Source organism: Lolium perenne, chromosome 3 (genome assembly GCF_019359855.2).
Source record: "Lolium perenne isolate Kyuss_39 chromosome 3, Kyuss_2.0, whole genome shotgun sequence".
NCBI classification, from domain to species: Eukaryota; Viridiplantae; Streptophyta; class Magnoliopsida; order Poales; family Poaceae; genus Lolium; species Lolium perenne.
Genome location: NC_067246.2, coordinates 213265535 through 213278449, shown reverse-complemented (window position 1 = coordinate 213278449; position 12915 = coordinate 213265535). Strand labels below are relative to the sequence as shown.

At 42.8% G+C, this 12915-nt stretch overlaps 1 pseudogene; it reads left to right on the top strand.

Annotated features, from left to right (window-relative positions):
* The first annotated feature begins 1680 nt into the window (after positions 1–1680).
* The window catches only part of LOC127343283 (NAC domain-containing protein 73-like), a 58084-nt pseudogene continuing 46849 nt past the window's right edge, over positions 1681–12915 (top strand).

Here is a 12915-nt window from a genome sequence, read left to right as displayed (position 1 = left end):
TGATATACATTACAAATGTATAAAAAATAACAACTTAGCTTATATATAGCAACTTGTTGTGTGGTAAACTATGTCGAATAACTAACATAAACTATATTCGCTAAAATCATAGAATGCTACAAATAAGTTTAAAGTACAAATGTTTAGTATTAGATATAACTAAATCTTCTCACAGCTCTAAATCATGCTTGACCGTTCTTGGCCACAGTGCACACTCCTAACACTCAACGACAATGTTGAACACCTACTCGAAACAAGGCTATTCAATACCAACACTCTTATGTCTGAACCACATCTGGAACAATGCCACTCTCATGACATAGTCAGGCAAAAAACATCATTGCAAAAGCGAGATTGTCGCTTGTAATTAATAAGGACGGTTCTTCCACCATAACGCTCCGATTGGTCCAGCTCCTTCCGCCGCTTCGCAGCGCTTCGGTTGCTTCCGGTGCTGCGCCGCCGCGTCGATCTTGGTTTTTTGGGCCGATTAGGTCCAACCAGTTGAGAAGACAATCAATACTTCTAATACGGCCCTAACCAAGTATTACACAAACAGTAGCAGTACAAGAAAAGTTTTTTGACACAAACACACAAAATACCACAACAAACCAGTCTTAACGCAAGAATCAAACCCCAAAAATGAACGAAAAACAAGAACTATAGTCCACATAGGAACACATCCGAGTCCAGTAACACTCACAAGACCTGGAAGCCCTGTGACCCTGCAGATCCTCGTAAGTACGAAACATATTACTGTAGTTGCGGCATTCAAAGCCTAGACCCGGGTGCGATTGGGCATAGTGCAAGCCCATATGCTCCCTAGAGCAAACGGACCGAGGGGTTATACCCTCCTGGAGAGACAGATGACATAGACAAATCTGCGCCCATGCACCCAAAGATTCGTCGCTTGCTTGTCCATTGTTCTCTGAGCATGAAAGGATGATTGTCTTCTCTTCGCTAGTTGAAGAAAGGTGGTGAATCGTGTAATCGCATGAGGAGCCACGGTACATGAAAAGGCCCTTTCACAGGGAGCCAACATCATGTAACAAAAACTTTTGTACTTTTACTTTTTAAGAAAGCATTTTAAAAAAACACCAAATATAATGTACATGGTACCCCGGACCCCCTACTACAAATCGGGAGTTTGAAGCTTCAACATTAATAAAAGTACTGATAGCTAATCCTTATACATGTCGTCATTTTTATAAAAGGAATCTATTAATACCAAGTTGATATCAAATAAATCCAGCCTCTCTAACAACATGATGTCAAGATAAGTCTAGCCATCAACAATGCACGCAACTAAAAAGAAAAGAAAAGAAAAAGACCCCGCTGGTGATGTCCGACTAACCGACCTCACATGCACGGTTTTGATATGGACACCGCCACACAACTAACCACATGCACACAACGAGCAGTGAAGTGTCATTTTCTCTCCATCCACGAGTACTCTCTTGAACAAGAGCTGATTCTCGACTCGATATGAGCATGCGAGAGGTACCTCCAGAGCGTATCCGATCTTCAAACACGACCGTCTTAATAATCCCCACATTGAAACCTTGTAATCGCAGCAAGGGTGGTGCTGAGGTCGACGTACCCAAGGTCCCAACATTTGAGTGGGGGTCGCCAAAGGTCAACGGAAAATGGATATTCGCGCCCGATGCCCCTAGGCAAACAGCCATGGAGGACGGTGACACGGCCGGCGTGAAGTTCGACCCGAAAGATCAGGAGTTGTTGGAACATCTGGAGGGTAAGTCTAGGCCGTACACGCGCAAGCTCCACCCGCTCACCGACGAGTTCATCCCGGCCATGAATCGAGAGGGAGAACTGTAAGGGTATTTTACCCTTATCCATTATTTTGGTAACAATAACACCGTGCTAGAGTATTTCCTAATACATGTTTGTAAGGATAATCCCAGGTATTAGCTAAAGAGGCATAAATGGTGTATCAAAGGAACAAGAGGCTAAAGGAGACCCCCCCCACTTCGACAACAATCAAAAAGGGGTCTACAGCAGGAATCCGGTCAGAGGCCCGGTTGGACCGGACCGTGCGCCGGCTGGCTCCGGCCTGCCGCCCGGTCGACCGGGCGCACGGCCGGGCGCTCCGACGCCGACCGGCTCCTGCGCTGATGACAACCGGGCGACCTACTGGAAGACACAAAGTGCCCCCGGTCGGGGTCCGGTCTGCCGCCCGGTTTGGACCGGCGGGTCCGGTCCCTGGCCCGGTCTGATCGGGCTCTCGACCGGGCGCCCCGACGCCAACCGAGCTCTGCGCCGACTGCAACCGGAGGGAGTACTGCGCGACATTTCGAGGGTCCGGTCATAGTCCGGCCTGCCGCCCGGTTTGGACCGGAGGGTCCGGTCCCTGGCCCGGTCCGACCGGCCCCTGCGCCGGGCTCTCCGGTCTGTGGTCCAGTTGACCGGGAATCTCGGGAGAAAGCTGATGTGTCAAGTGAGCAACGGCCATATTTCAAGTGACACTATAAATAGCCCTTCTCCTACCTCTGTATAGTTAGGCACTACACTACAAGCTGTTCTTGAGCTCTCTCTCTCATACTCCATTGCTAGAAACACCAAAAGCCTCAGATCTCTCTCCTCCTCCACCCAAACTCAAATCCCTCCGGGGAAACGATAGAGGAGGACCCGATCTACTGTTCTACCAAGCCAAATCTCATTCCCCCTTGTATTCATCAAGAAGCTTGCTCTCTAGGGTTCCTTGGAAACCCTATGTGGGCAAGAGTGGTCCGGAAGCATCCGGGCTGTGGATTTGCTCCTAACAAGATTGTGAAGGTTTGGAGGCTACCTCAAAGTGTACCACAAGTGAGTGAGCTATTTGATACGTCTCCGACGTATCGATAATTTTTTATGTTCCATGCCACATTATTGATGATATCTACATGTTTTATGCATACTTTATGTCATATTTATGTATTTTCTGGAACTAACCTATTAACAAGATGCCGAAGAGCCAGTTGCTGTTTTCTGCTGTTTTTGGTTTCAGAAATCCTAGTAAGGAAATATTCTCGGAATTGGACGAAATCAACGCCCAGGGGCCTATTTTCACACGAAGCTTCCAGAAGACCGGAGAGTCAACGAAGTGGGGCCACGAGGCGGCCAGGTGATAGGGCGGCGCGGCCCAAGCCCTGGCCGCGCCACCCTGTCTCCTGGGCCCCTCGTGACGCCCCTTGACCTGCCCTTCCGCCTACAAAAGCCTTCTTCGCGAAACCCCCAGTACCGAAAGCCACGATACGGAAAACCTTCCAGAGACGCCGCCGCCGCCAATCCCATCTCGGGGGATTCATGAGATCGCCTCCGGCACCCTGCCAGAGAGGGGATTCATCTCCCGGAGGACTCTACGCCGCCATGGTCGCCTCCGGAGTGATGAGTGAGTAGTTCACCCCTGGACTATGGGTCCATAGCAGTAGCTAGATGGTTGTCTTCTCCTCATTATGCTTCATTGTCGGATCTTGTGAGCTGCCTAACATGATCAAGATCATCTATCTGTAATTCTATATGTTGTGTTTGTTGGGATCCGATGGATAGAGAATACTATGTTATGTTGATTATCAATTTATATCTATGTGTTGTTTATGATCTTGCATGCTCTCCGTTATTAGTAGAGGCTCTGGCCAAGTTTTTGCTAGTAACTCCAAGAGGGGGTATTTATGCTCGATAGTGGGTTCATGTCTCCGTGAATGCAGGGAGTGTGAGAAACCTCTAAGGTTATGGATGTACTGTTGCCACTAGGGATAAAACATTGATGCTATGTCCGAGGATGTAGTTATTGATTACATTACGCACCATACTTAATGCAATTGTCTGTTGTTAGCAACTTAATACTGGAAGGGGTTCGGATGATAACCTGAAGGTGGACTTTTTAGGCATAGATGCATGCTGGATAGCGGTCTATGTACTTTGTCGTAATGCCCAATTAAATCTCACAATACTCATCATATCATGTATGTGCATGGTCATGCCCTCTCTATTTGTCAATTGCCCAACTGTAATTTGTTCACCCAACATGCTATTTATCTTATGGGAGAGACACCTCTAGTGAACTGTGGACCCCGGTCCATTCTTTACATTTGAAATACAATCTACTGCAATTGTTCTACTGTTTCCTGCAAACAATCATCATCCACACTATACATCTAATCCTTTGTTACAGCAAGCCGGTGAGATCGACAACCTCACTGTTTCGTTGGGGCAAAGTACTTGGTTTGTGTTGTGCAGGTTCCACGTTGGCGCCGGAATCCCTGGTGTTGCGCCGCACTACATCTCGCCGCCATCAACCTTCAACGTGCTTCTTGGCTCCTACTGGTTCGATTAAACCTTGGTTTCATACTGAGGGAAAACTTGCCGCTGTACGCATCACACCTTCCTCTTGGGGTTCCCAACGGTCGCGTGCTGTACGCGTATCAAGACTGTTTTCTGGTGCCGTTGCCGGGGATCTGAAGAAAAGTTACGCCACAGAGATCTCTAACTCCCACGTCAACTTTGCGCCAGCAACTGTTTTCTGGCGCCGTTGCCGGGGAGATCAAGACACGCTGCAAGGGGAGTCTCCACATCGCAATCTCTTTACTTTGTTTTTGTCTTGCTTTATTTTATTTACTACTTTGTTTGCTGCACTAAATCAAAATACAAAAAAATTAGTTGCTAATTTTACTTTACTTGCTATCTTGTTTGCTATATCAAAAACACAAAAAAATTAGTTGCTTGCATTTACTTTATCTAGTTTGTTTTATTTACTATTGCTAAAATGGGTACTCCTGAAAATACTAAGTTGTGTGACTTCACAACCACAAATAATAATGATTTCTTATGCAAACCTATTGCTCCACCTGCTACTACAGCAGAATTCTTTAAAATTAAACCTGCTTTACTGAATCTCGTTATGCGAGAGCAATTTTCTGGTGTTAGTTCTGATGATGCTGCTGCCCATCTTAATAATTTTGTTGAACTATGTGAAATGCAAAAGTATAAAGATGTAGATGGTGACATTATAAAATTAAAATTGTTCCCTTTCTCATTAAGAGGAAGAGCTAAAGATTGGTTGCTATCTGTGCCTAAGAATAGTATTGATTCATGGACTAAATGCAAGGATGCTTTTATTGGTAGATATTATCCCCCTGCTAAAATTATATCTTTGAGGAGTAGCATAATGAACTTTAAACAATTGGATAATGAGCATGTTGCACAAGCATGGGAAAGAATGAAATCTTTGGTTAAAAATTGCCCAACCCATGGACTGACTACTTGGATGATCATCCAAACCTTTTATGCAGTACTGAATTTTTCTTCGCGGAACCTATTGGATTCAGCTGCTGGAGGTACCTTTATGTCCATCACTCTTGGTGAGGCAACAAAGCTTCTTGATAATATGATGATTAATTACTCTGAATGGCACACGGAAAGAGCTCCACAAGGTAAGAAGGTAAATTCTGTCGAAGAAACCTCTTCCTTGAGTGATAAGATTGATGCTATTATCTCTATGCTTGTGAATGATAGGAATAATGTTGATCCTAATAATGTTCCGTTCGCTTCATTGGTTTCCCAAGAAGAACATGTTGATGTGAACTTCATTAAAAATAATAATTTCAACAACAATGCTTACCGGAACAATTCTAGTAACAACTATAGGCCATATCCTTATAATAATGGCAACGGCTATGGTAATTCTTATGGGAATTCTTACAACAATAATAGGAACACACCCCCTGGACTTGAAGCCATGCTTAAAGAATTTATTAGTACACAAACTGCTTTTAACAAATCTGTTGAAGAAAAGCTTGGAAAATTGATATACTTGCTTCTAAAGTCGATAGTCTTGCTGCTGATGTTGATCTTTTGAAATCGAAAGTTATGCCTCATGAGAATCATAATAATAAAATTGTTACTACAGCAAATGCCATCCAAGTTAGGATTAATGAGAATATAAGATTGATGGCCGAATTGCGTGCTAGGTGGGAAAGAGAAGAAAATGAAAAAGAAGATAATATAGCTAAAGTTTGGACTATTACAACCACTAGTAATGCTAATGCTACACATGTTTCTGCACCTCCTACTATTAATGGTAAAATAATTGGTGTTGGCAATGTTTCCACTTCAAATGCAAAGCGCGAAAAACTGCCTGAAACTGCTAAAACTGCTGAAACTGCTTGTGATAAAGCTGCTGAAATTTTTTCCAACATTGGGGATGATGATCCCATTGCTTTAGATTATAATGGTTTAAATTTTGATGATTGCCACATCTCTGAAGTTATAAAGTTCTTACAAAAACTTGCTAAGAGTCCTAATGCTAGTGCTATAAACTTGGCTTTCACAAAACATATTACAAATGCTCTCATAAAAGCTAGAGAAGAGAAACTAGAACGCGAAGCTTCTATTCCTAGGAAGCTCGAAGATGGTTGGGAGCCCATCATTAAGATGAAGGTCAATGACTTTGATTGTAATGCTTTATGTGATCTTGGTGCAAGTATTTCTGTTATGCCTAAGAAAATTTATAATATGCTTAACTTGCCACCATTGAAAAATTGTTATTTGGATGTTAATCTTGCTGATCATTCTACAAAGAAACCTTTGGGGAAAGTTGATAATGTTCGCATTACCGTTAACAATAACCTTGTCCCCGTTGATTTTGTTGTCTTGGATATTGAGTGCAATGCATCTTGTCCCATCATATTGGGAAGACCTTTTCTTCGAACTGTTGGTGCTATCATTGATATGAAGGAAGGTAATATTAAATATCAATTTCCTCTCAAAAAAGGTATGGAACACTTCCCTAGAAAGAGAAGTTACCTTTTGATTCTATCATTAGAACAAATTATGATATTGACACTTCATCTCTTGATAATACTTGATACACACTTTCTGCGCCTAGCTGAAAGGCGTTAAAGAAAAGCGCTTATGGGAGACAACCCATGTTTTTACTACAGTACTTTGTTTTATTCTGGTGTCTTGGAAGTTGTTTACTACTGTAGCAACCTCTCCTTATCTTAGTTTTGTGCATTGTTGTGCCAAGTAAAGTCGTTGATAGTAAGGTTCATACTAGATTTAGATTACTGCGCAGAAACAGATTTCTTTGCTGTCACGAATCTGGGCAAAATTCTCTGTAGGTAACTCAGAAAATTATGCCAATTTACGTGAGTGATCCTCAGATATGTACGCAACTTTCATTCAATTTGAGCATTTTCATTTGAGCAAGTCTGGTGCCTCAATAAAATTCGTCTTTACGAACTGTTCTGTTTTGACAGATTCTGCCTTTTATTTCGCATTACCTGTTTTGCTATGTTTGATGGATATTTCGATTCCATTGACTTTCAGTAGCTTTGTGCAATGTCCAGAAGTGTTAAGAATGATTATGTCACCTCTGAACATGTATATTTTGATTATGCACTAACTCTCTAATGAGTTGTTTTGAGTTTGGTGTGGAGGAAGTTTTCAAGGATCAAGAGAGGGAGATGATACAACATGATCAAGGAGAGTGAAAGCTCTAAGCTTGGGGATGCCCCGGTGGTTCACCCCTGCATATATCAAGAAGACTCAAGCGTCTAAGCTTGGAGATGCCCAAGGCATCCCCTTCTTTATCGACAACATTATCAGGTTCCTCCCCTGAAACTATATTTTTATTCCATCACATCTTATGTGCTTTGCTTGGAGCGTCGGTTTGTTTTAGTTTTTGTTTTGTTTGAATAAAATGGATCCTAGCATTCATTGTGTGGGAGAGAGACACGCTCCGCTGTTGCATATGGACAAATATGTCCTTAGGCTTTACTCATAGTATTCATGGCGAAGTTTCTTCTTCGTTAAATTGTTATATGGTTGGAATTGGAAAATGATACATGTAGTAATTGCTAAAATGTCTTGGATAATGTGATACTTGGCAATTGTTGTGCTCATGATTAAGCTCTTGCATCATATACTTTGCACCTATTAATGAAGAAATACATAGAGCTTGCCAAAATTTGGTTTGCATAATTGGTCTCTCTAAGGTCTAGATAATTTCTAGTATTGAGTTTGAACAACAAGGAAGACGGTGTAGAGTCTTATAATGTTTACAATATGTCTTTTATGTGAGTTTTGCTGCACCGCTTCATCCTTGTGTTTGTTTCAAATAGCCTTGCTAGCCTAAGCCTTGTATCGAGAGGGAATACTTCTCATACATCCAAAATACTTGAGCCAACCACTATGCCATTTGTGTCCACCATACCTACCTACTACATGGTATTTCTCCGCCATTCCGAAGTAAATTGCTTGAGTGCTACCTTTAAAATTTCTATCCTCTACCTTTACAATATATAGCTCATGGGACAAATAGCCTAAAAACTATTGTGGTATCGAATATGTACTTATGCACTTTATCTCTTATTAAGTTGCTTGTTGTGCGATAACCATGTTCCTGGGGACGCCATCAACTACTCTTTGTTGAATATCGTGTGAGTTGCTATGCATGTTCGTCTTGTCTGAAGTAAGGGAGATTTACCACCAAAATGGTTAGAGCATTGCATAATGTTAGAGAAGAACATTGGGCCGCTAACTAAAGCCATGACCCATGGTGGAAGTTTCAGTTTTGGACATATATCCTCAATCTCATATGAGAAAATTAATTGTTGTTACATGCTTATGCATAAAAGAGGAGTCCATTATCTGTTGTCTATGTTGTCCCGGTATGGATGTCTAAGTTGAGAATAATCAATAGCGAGAAATCCGATGCGAGCTTTCTCCTTAGACCTTTGTACAGGCGGCATAGCTAGAGGTACCCCTTTGTGACACTTGGTTAAAACATGTGCATTGCGATGATAATCCAGGTAATCCGAACTACTTAGGACAAGGTGCGGGCACTATTAGTATACTATGCATGAGGCTTGCAACTTGTAAGATATAATTTACATAACATATATGCTTTATTACTACCGTTGACAAAATTGTTTCTTGTTTTCAAAACCAAAGCTCTAGCACAAATATAGCAATCGATGCTTTCCTCTTTGAAGGACCTTTCTTTTACCTTTATTGTTGAGTCAGTTCACCTATCTCTCTCTACCTCAAGCAGCAAACACTTGTGTGAACTGTGCATTGATTCCTACATACTTGCATATTGCACTTGTTATATTACTTTACATTGACAACTATCCATGAGATATACATGTTACAAGTTGAAAGCAACCGCTGAAACTTAATCTTCCTTTGTGTTGCTTCAATACCTTTACTTTGAATTATTGCTTTATGAGTTAACTCTTATGCAAGACTTATTGATGCTTGTCTTGAAAGTACTATTCATGAAAAGTCTTTGCTATATGATTCATTTGTTTACTCATGTCATTTACCATTGTTTTGATCGCTGCATTCATTACATATGCTTTACAATAGTATGATCAAGGTTATGATGGCATGTCACTCCAGAAATTATCTTTGTTATCGTTTACCTGCTCGGGACGAGCAGAAACTAAGCTTGGGGATGCTGATACGTCTCCGACGTATCGATAATTTCTTATGTTCCATGCCACATTATTGATGATATCTACATGTTTTATGCATACTTTATGTCATATTTATGCATTTTCTGGAACTAACCTATTAACAAGATGCCGAAGAGCCGATTCTTTGTTTTTGCTGTTTTTGGTTTCAGAAATCCTAGTAAGGAAATATTCTCGGAATTGGACGAAATCAACGCCCAGGGGCCTATTTTCACACGAAGCTTCCAGAAGACCGGAGAGTCAACGAAGTGGGGCCACGAGGCGGCCAGGTGATAGGGCGGCGCGGCCCAAGCCCTGGCCGCGCCACCCTGTCTCCTGGGCCCCCGTGACGCCCCTTGACCTGCCCTTCCGCCTACAAATAGCCTTCGTCGCGAAACCCCCAGTACCGAGAGCCACGATACGGAAAACCTTCCAAAGACGCCGCCGCCGCCATTCCCATCTCGGGGGATTCAGGAGATCGCCTCCGGCACCCTGCCGGAGAGGGGATTCATCTCCCGGAGGACTCTACACCACCATGGTCGCCTCCGGAGTGATGAGTGAGTAGTTCACCCCTGGACTATGGGTCCATAGCAGTAGCTAGATGGTTGTCTTCTCCTCATTATGCTTCATTGTCGGATCTTGTGAGCTGCCTAACATGATCAAGATCATCTATCTGTAATGCTATATGTTGTGTTTGTTGGGATCTGATGGATAGAGAATACTATGTTATATTGATTATCAATTTATATCTATGTGTTGTTTATGATCTTGCATGCTCTCCGTTATTAGTAGAGGCTATGGCCAAGTTTTTGCTAGTAACTCCAAGAGGGGGTATTTATGCTCGATAGTGGGTTCATGTCTCCGTGAATGCAGGGAGTGAGAAACCTCTAAGGTTATGGATGTACTGTTGCCACTAGGGATAAAACATTGATGCTATGTCCGAGGATGTAGTTATTGATTACATTACGCACCATACTTAATGCAATTGTCTGTTGTTAGCAACTTAATACTGGAAGGGGTTCGGATGATAACCTGAAGGTGGACTTTTTAGGCATAGATGCATGCTGGATAGCGGTCTATGTACTTTGTCGTAATGCTCAATTAAATCTCACAATACTCATCATATCATGTATGTGCATGGTCATGCCCTCTCTATTTGTCAATTGCCCAACTGTAATTTGTTCACCCAACATGCTATTTATCTTATGGGAGAGACACCTCTAGTGAACTGTGGACCCCGGTCCATTCTTTACATTTGAAATACAATCTACTGCAATTGTTCTACTGTTTCCTGCAAACAATCATCATCCACACTATACATCTAATCCTTTCTTACAGCAAGCCGGTGAGATCGACAACCTCACTGTTTCGTTGGGGCAAAGTACTTGGTTTGTGTTGTGCAGGTTCCACGTTGGCGCCGGAATCCCTGGTGTTGCGCCGCACTACATCTCGCCGCCATCAACCTTCAACGTGCTTCTTGGCTCCTACTGGTTCGATTAAACCTTGGTTTCATACTGAGGGAAAACTTGCCGCTGTACGCATCACACCTTCCTCTTGGGGTTCCCAACGGTCGCGTGCTGTACGCGTATCACTATTCCTTCGTGGGATAGGCTCCGGAGAATAGGGTGAGCCTTCGTGGCATGGGGAATCCTTCGTGGGACCTCCACCCCTCCAAACGTGACGTACCTTATTGCAAAGGAAGGGAACACGGGAATACATCCTCGTCTCCGCGTGCTATTGGTTATCTCTAACCGAACTCCTTGCTTATGATTTAACTGCCTGTGAGAGCCTTCTGAAGGAGATATGCCCTAGAGGCAATAATAAAATGGTTATTATTTATATCTTTATGTTTATGATAAATGTTTATATATCATGCTATAATTGTATTAACCGAAACATTAGTACATGTGTGATATGTAGACAAACAAGAAGTCCCTAGTATGCCTCTTAAACTAGCTTGTTGATTAATGGATGATTAGTTTCATAATCATGAACATTGGATGTTATTAATAACAAGGTTATATCATTGTATGAATGATATAATGGACACACCCAATTAAGCGTAGCATAAGATCTCGTCATTAAGTTATTTGCTATAAGCTTTCGATACATAGTTACCTAGTCCTTATGACCATGAGATCATGTAAATCACTTATACCGGAAAGATACTTTGATTACATCAAACGCCACTGCGTAAATGGGTGGTTATAAAGGTGGGATTAAGTATCCGGAAAGTATGAGTTGAGGCATATGGATCAACAGTGGGATTTGTCCATCCCGATGACGGATAGATATACTCTGGGCCCTCTCGGTGGAATGTCGTCTAATGTCTTGCAAGCATATGAATAAGTTCATAAGAGACCACATACCACGGTACGAGTAAAGAGTACTTGTCAGGAGACGAGGTTGAACAAGGTATAGAGTGATACCGAAGATCAAACCTCGGACAAGTAAAATATCGCGAGACAAAGGGAATTGGTAATGTATGTGAATGGTTCATGCGATCACTAAAGTCATCGTTGAATATGTGGGAGCCATTATGGATCTCCAGATCCCGCTATTGGTTATTGGTCGGAGTGAGTACTCAACCATGTCCGCATAGTTCTCGAACCGTAGGGTGACACACTTAAAGTTGGATGTTGAAATGGTAGTACTTGAATATGGAATGGAGTTCGAATATTTGTTCGGAGTCCCGGATGAGATCCCGGACATCACGAGGAGTTCCGAAATGGTCCGGAGAATAAGAGCATCCCCACTCGTTGGCGCTCCCCACGCCCAAATCCGGCGAAATTTTCGTCCGGATTGGATGAAGTTTTGGCGTGGGGAGCGCCGAAGTTCCAGCCGTCCCCCCGGCAGGAAACCCCCAACCTCGACCATTTGACATATTTCAAACAAATTCAACATAAAATTTAACAAGTTCGGCAAACAAGAGGACGAAAATTGCTGAATCAAATTCGGCGATAACAGTACAATGTTTAACAAGTGCTGAAACAAATGAAGCACACAAATTTCACAATTTTTCAAACAAATTAAGACAGACTAGTTGGCGTCGGCGTTGGCGTTGCCTCGGAGCCTCCATATGTGCTCCACCAGATCATCTTGCGGCGGTGGTGCATTGTAGAGTCTCGAATCTCCTGGCGCATAGCAATGAAGGCGGCCCATGATGGAGGCACTTGGTGATTAGGCTGTGCAAGAGGACCCTCTCTCTCATATGGTGCTTCTTGCTCAGCCAGAGGAACCGGATGCTTTCGCTCATCTTCAATAATCATGTTGTGTAGGCACACACAGCAGTTCATCACCTCCCACATCTGATCTTTGGACCAAGTCATAGCGGGGAACCGGACGACAGCAAATCTCTGCTGTAGGACACCAAATGCTCGCTCGACGTCTTTTCGGCAAGCTTCTTGTTTCTTGACAAACTCGCAAAGTTTGGGGGTGCTAGGGTTGGAGATCGTCTTCACAA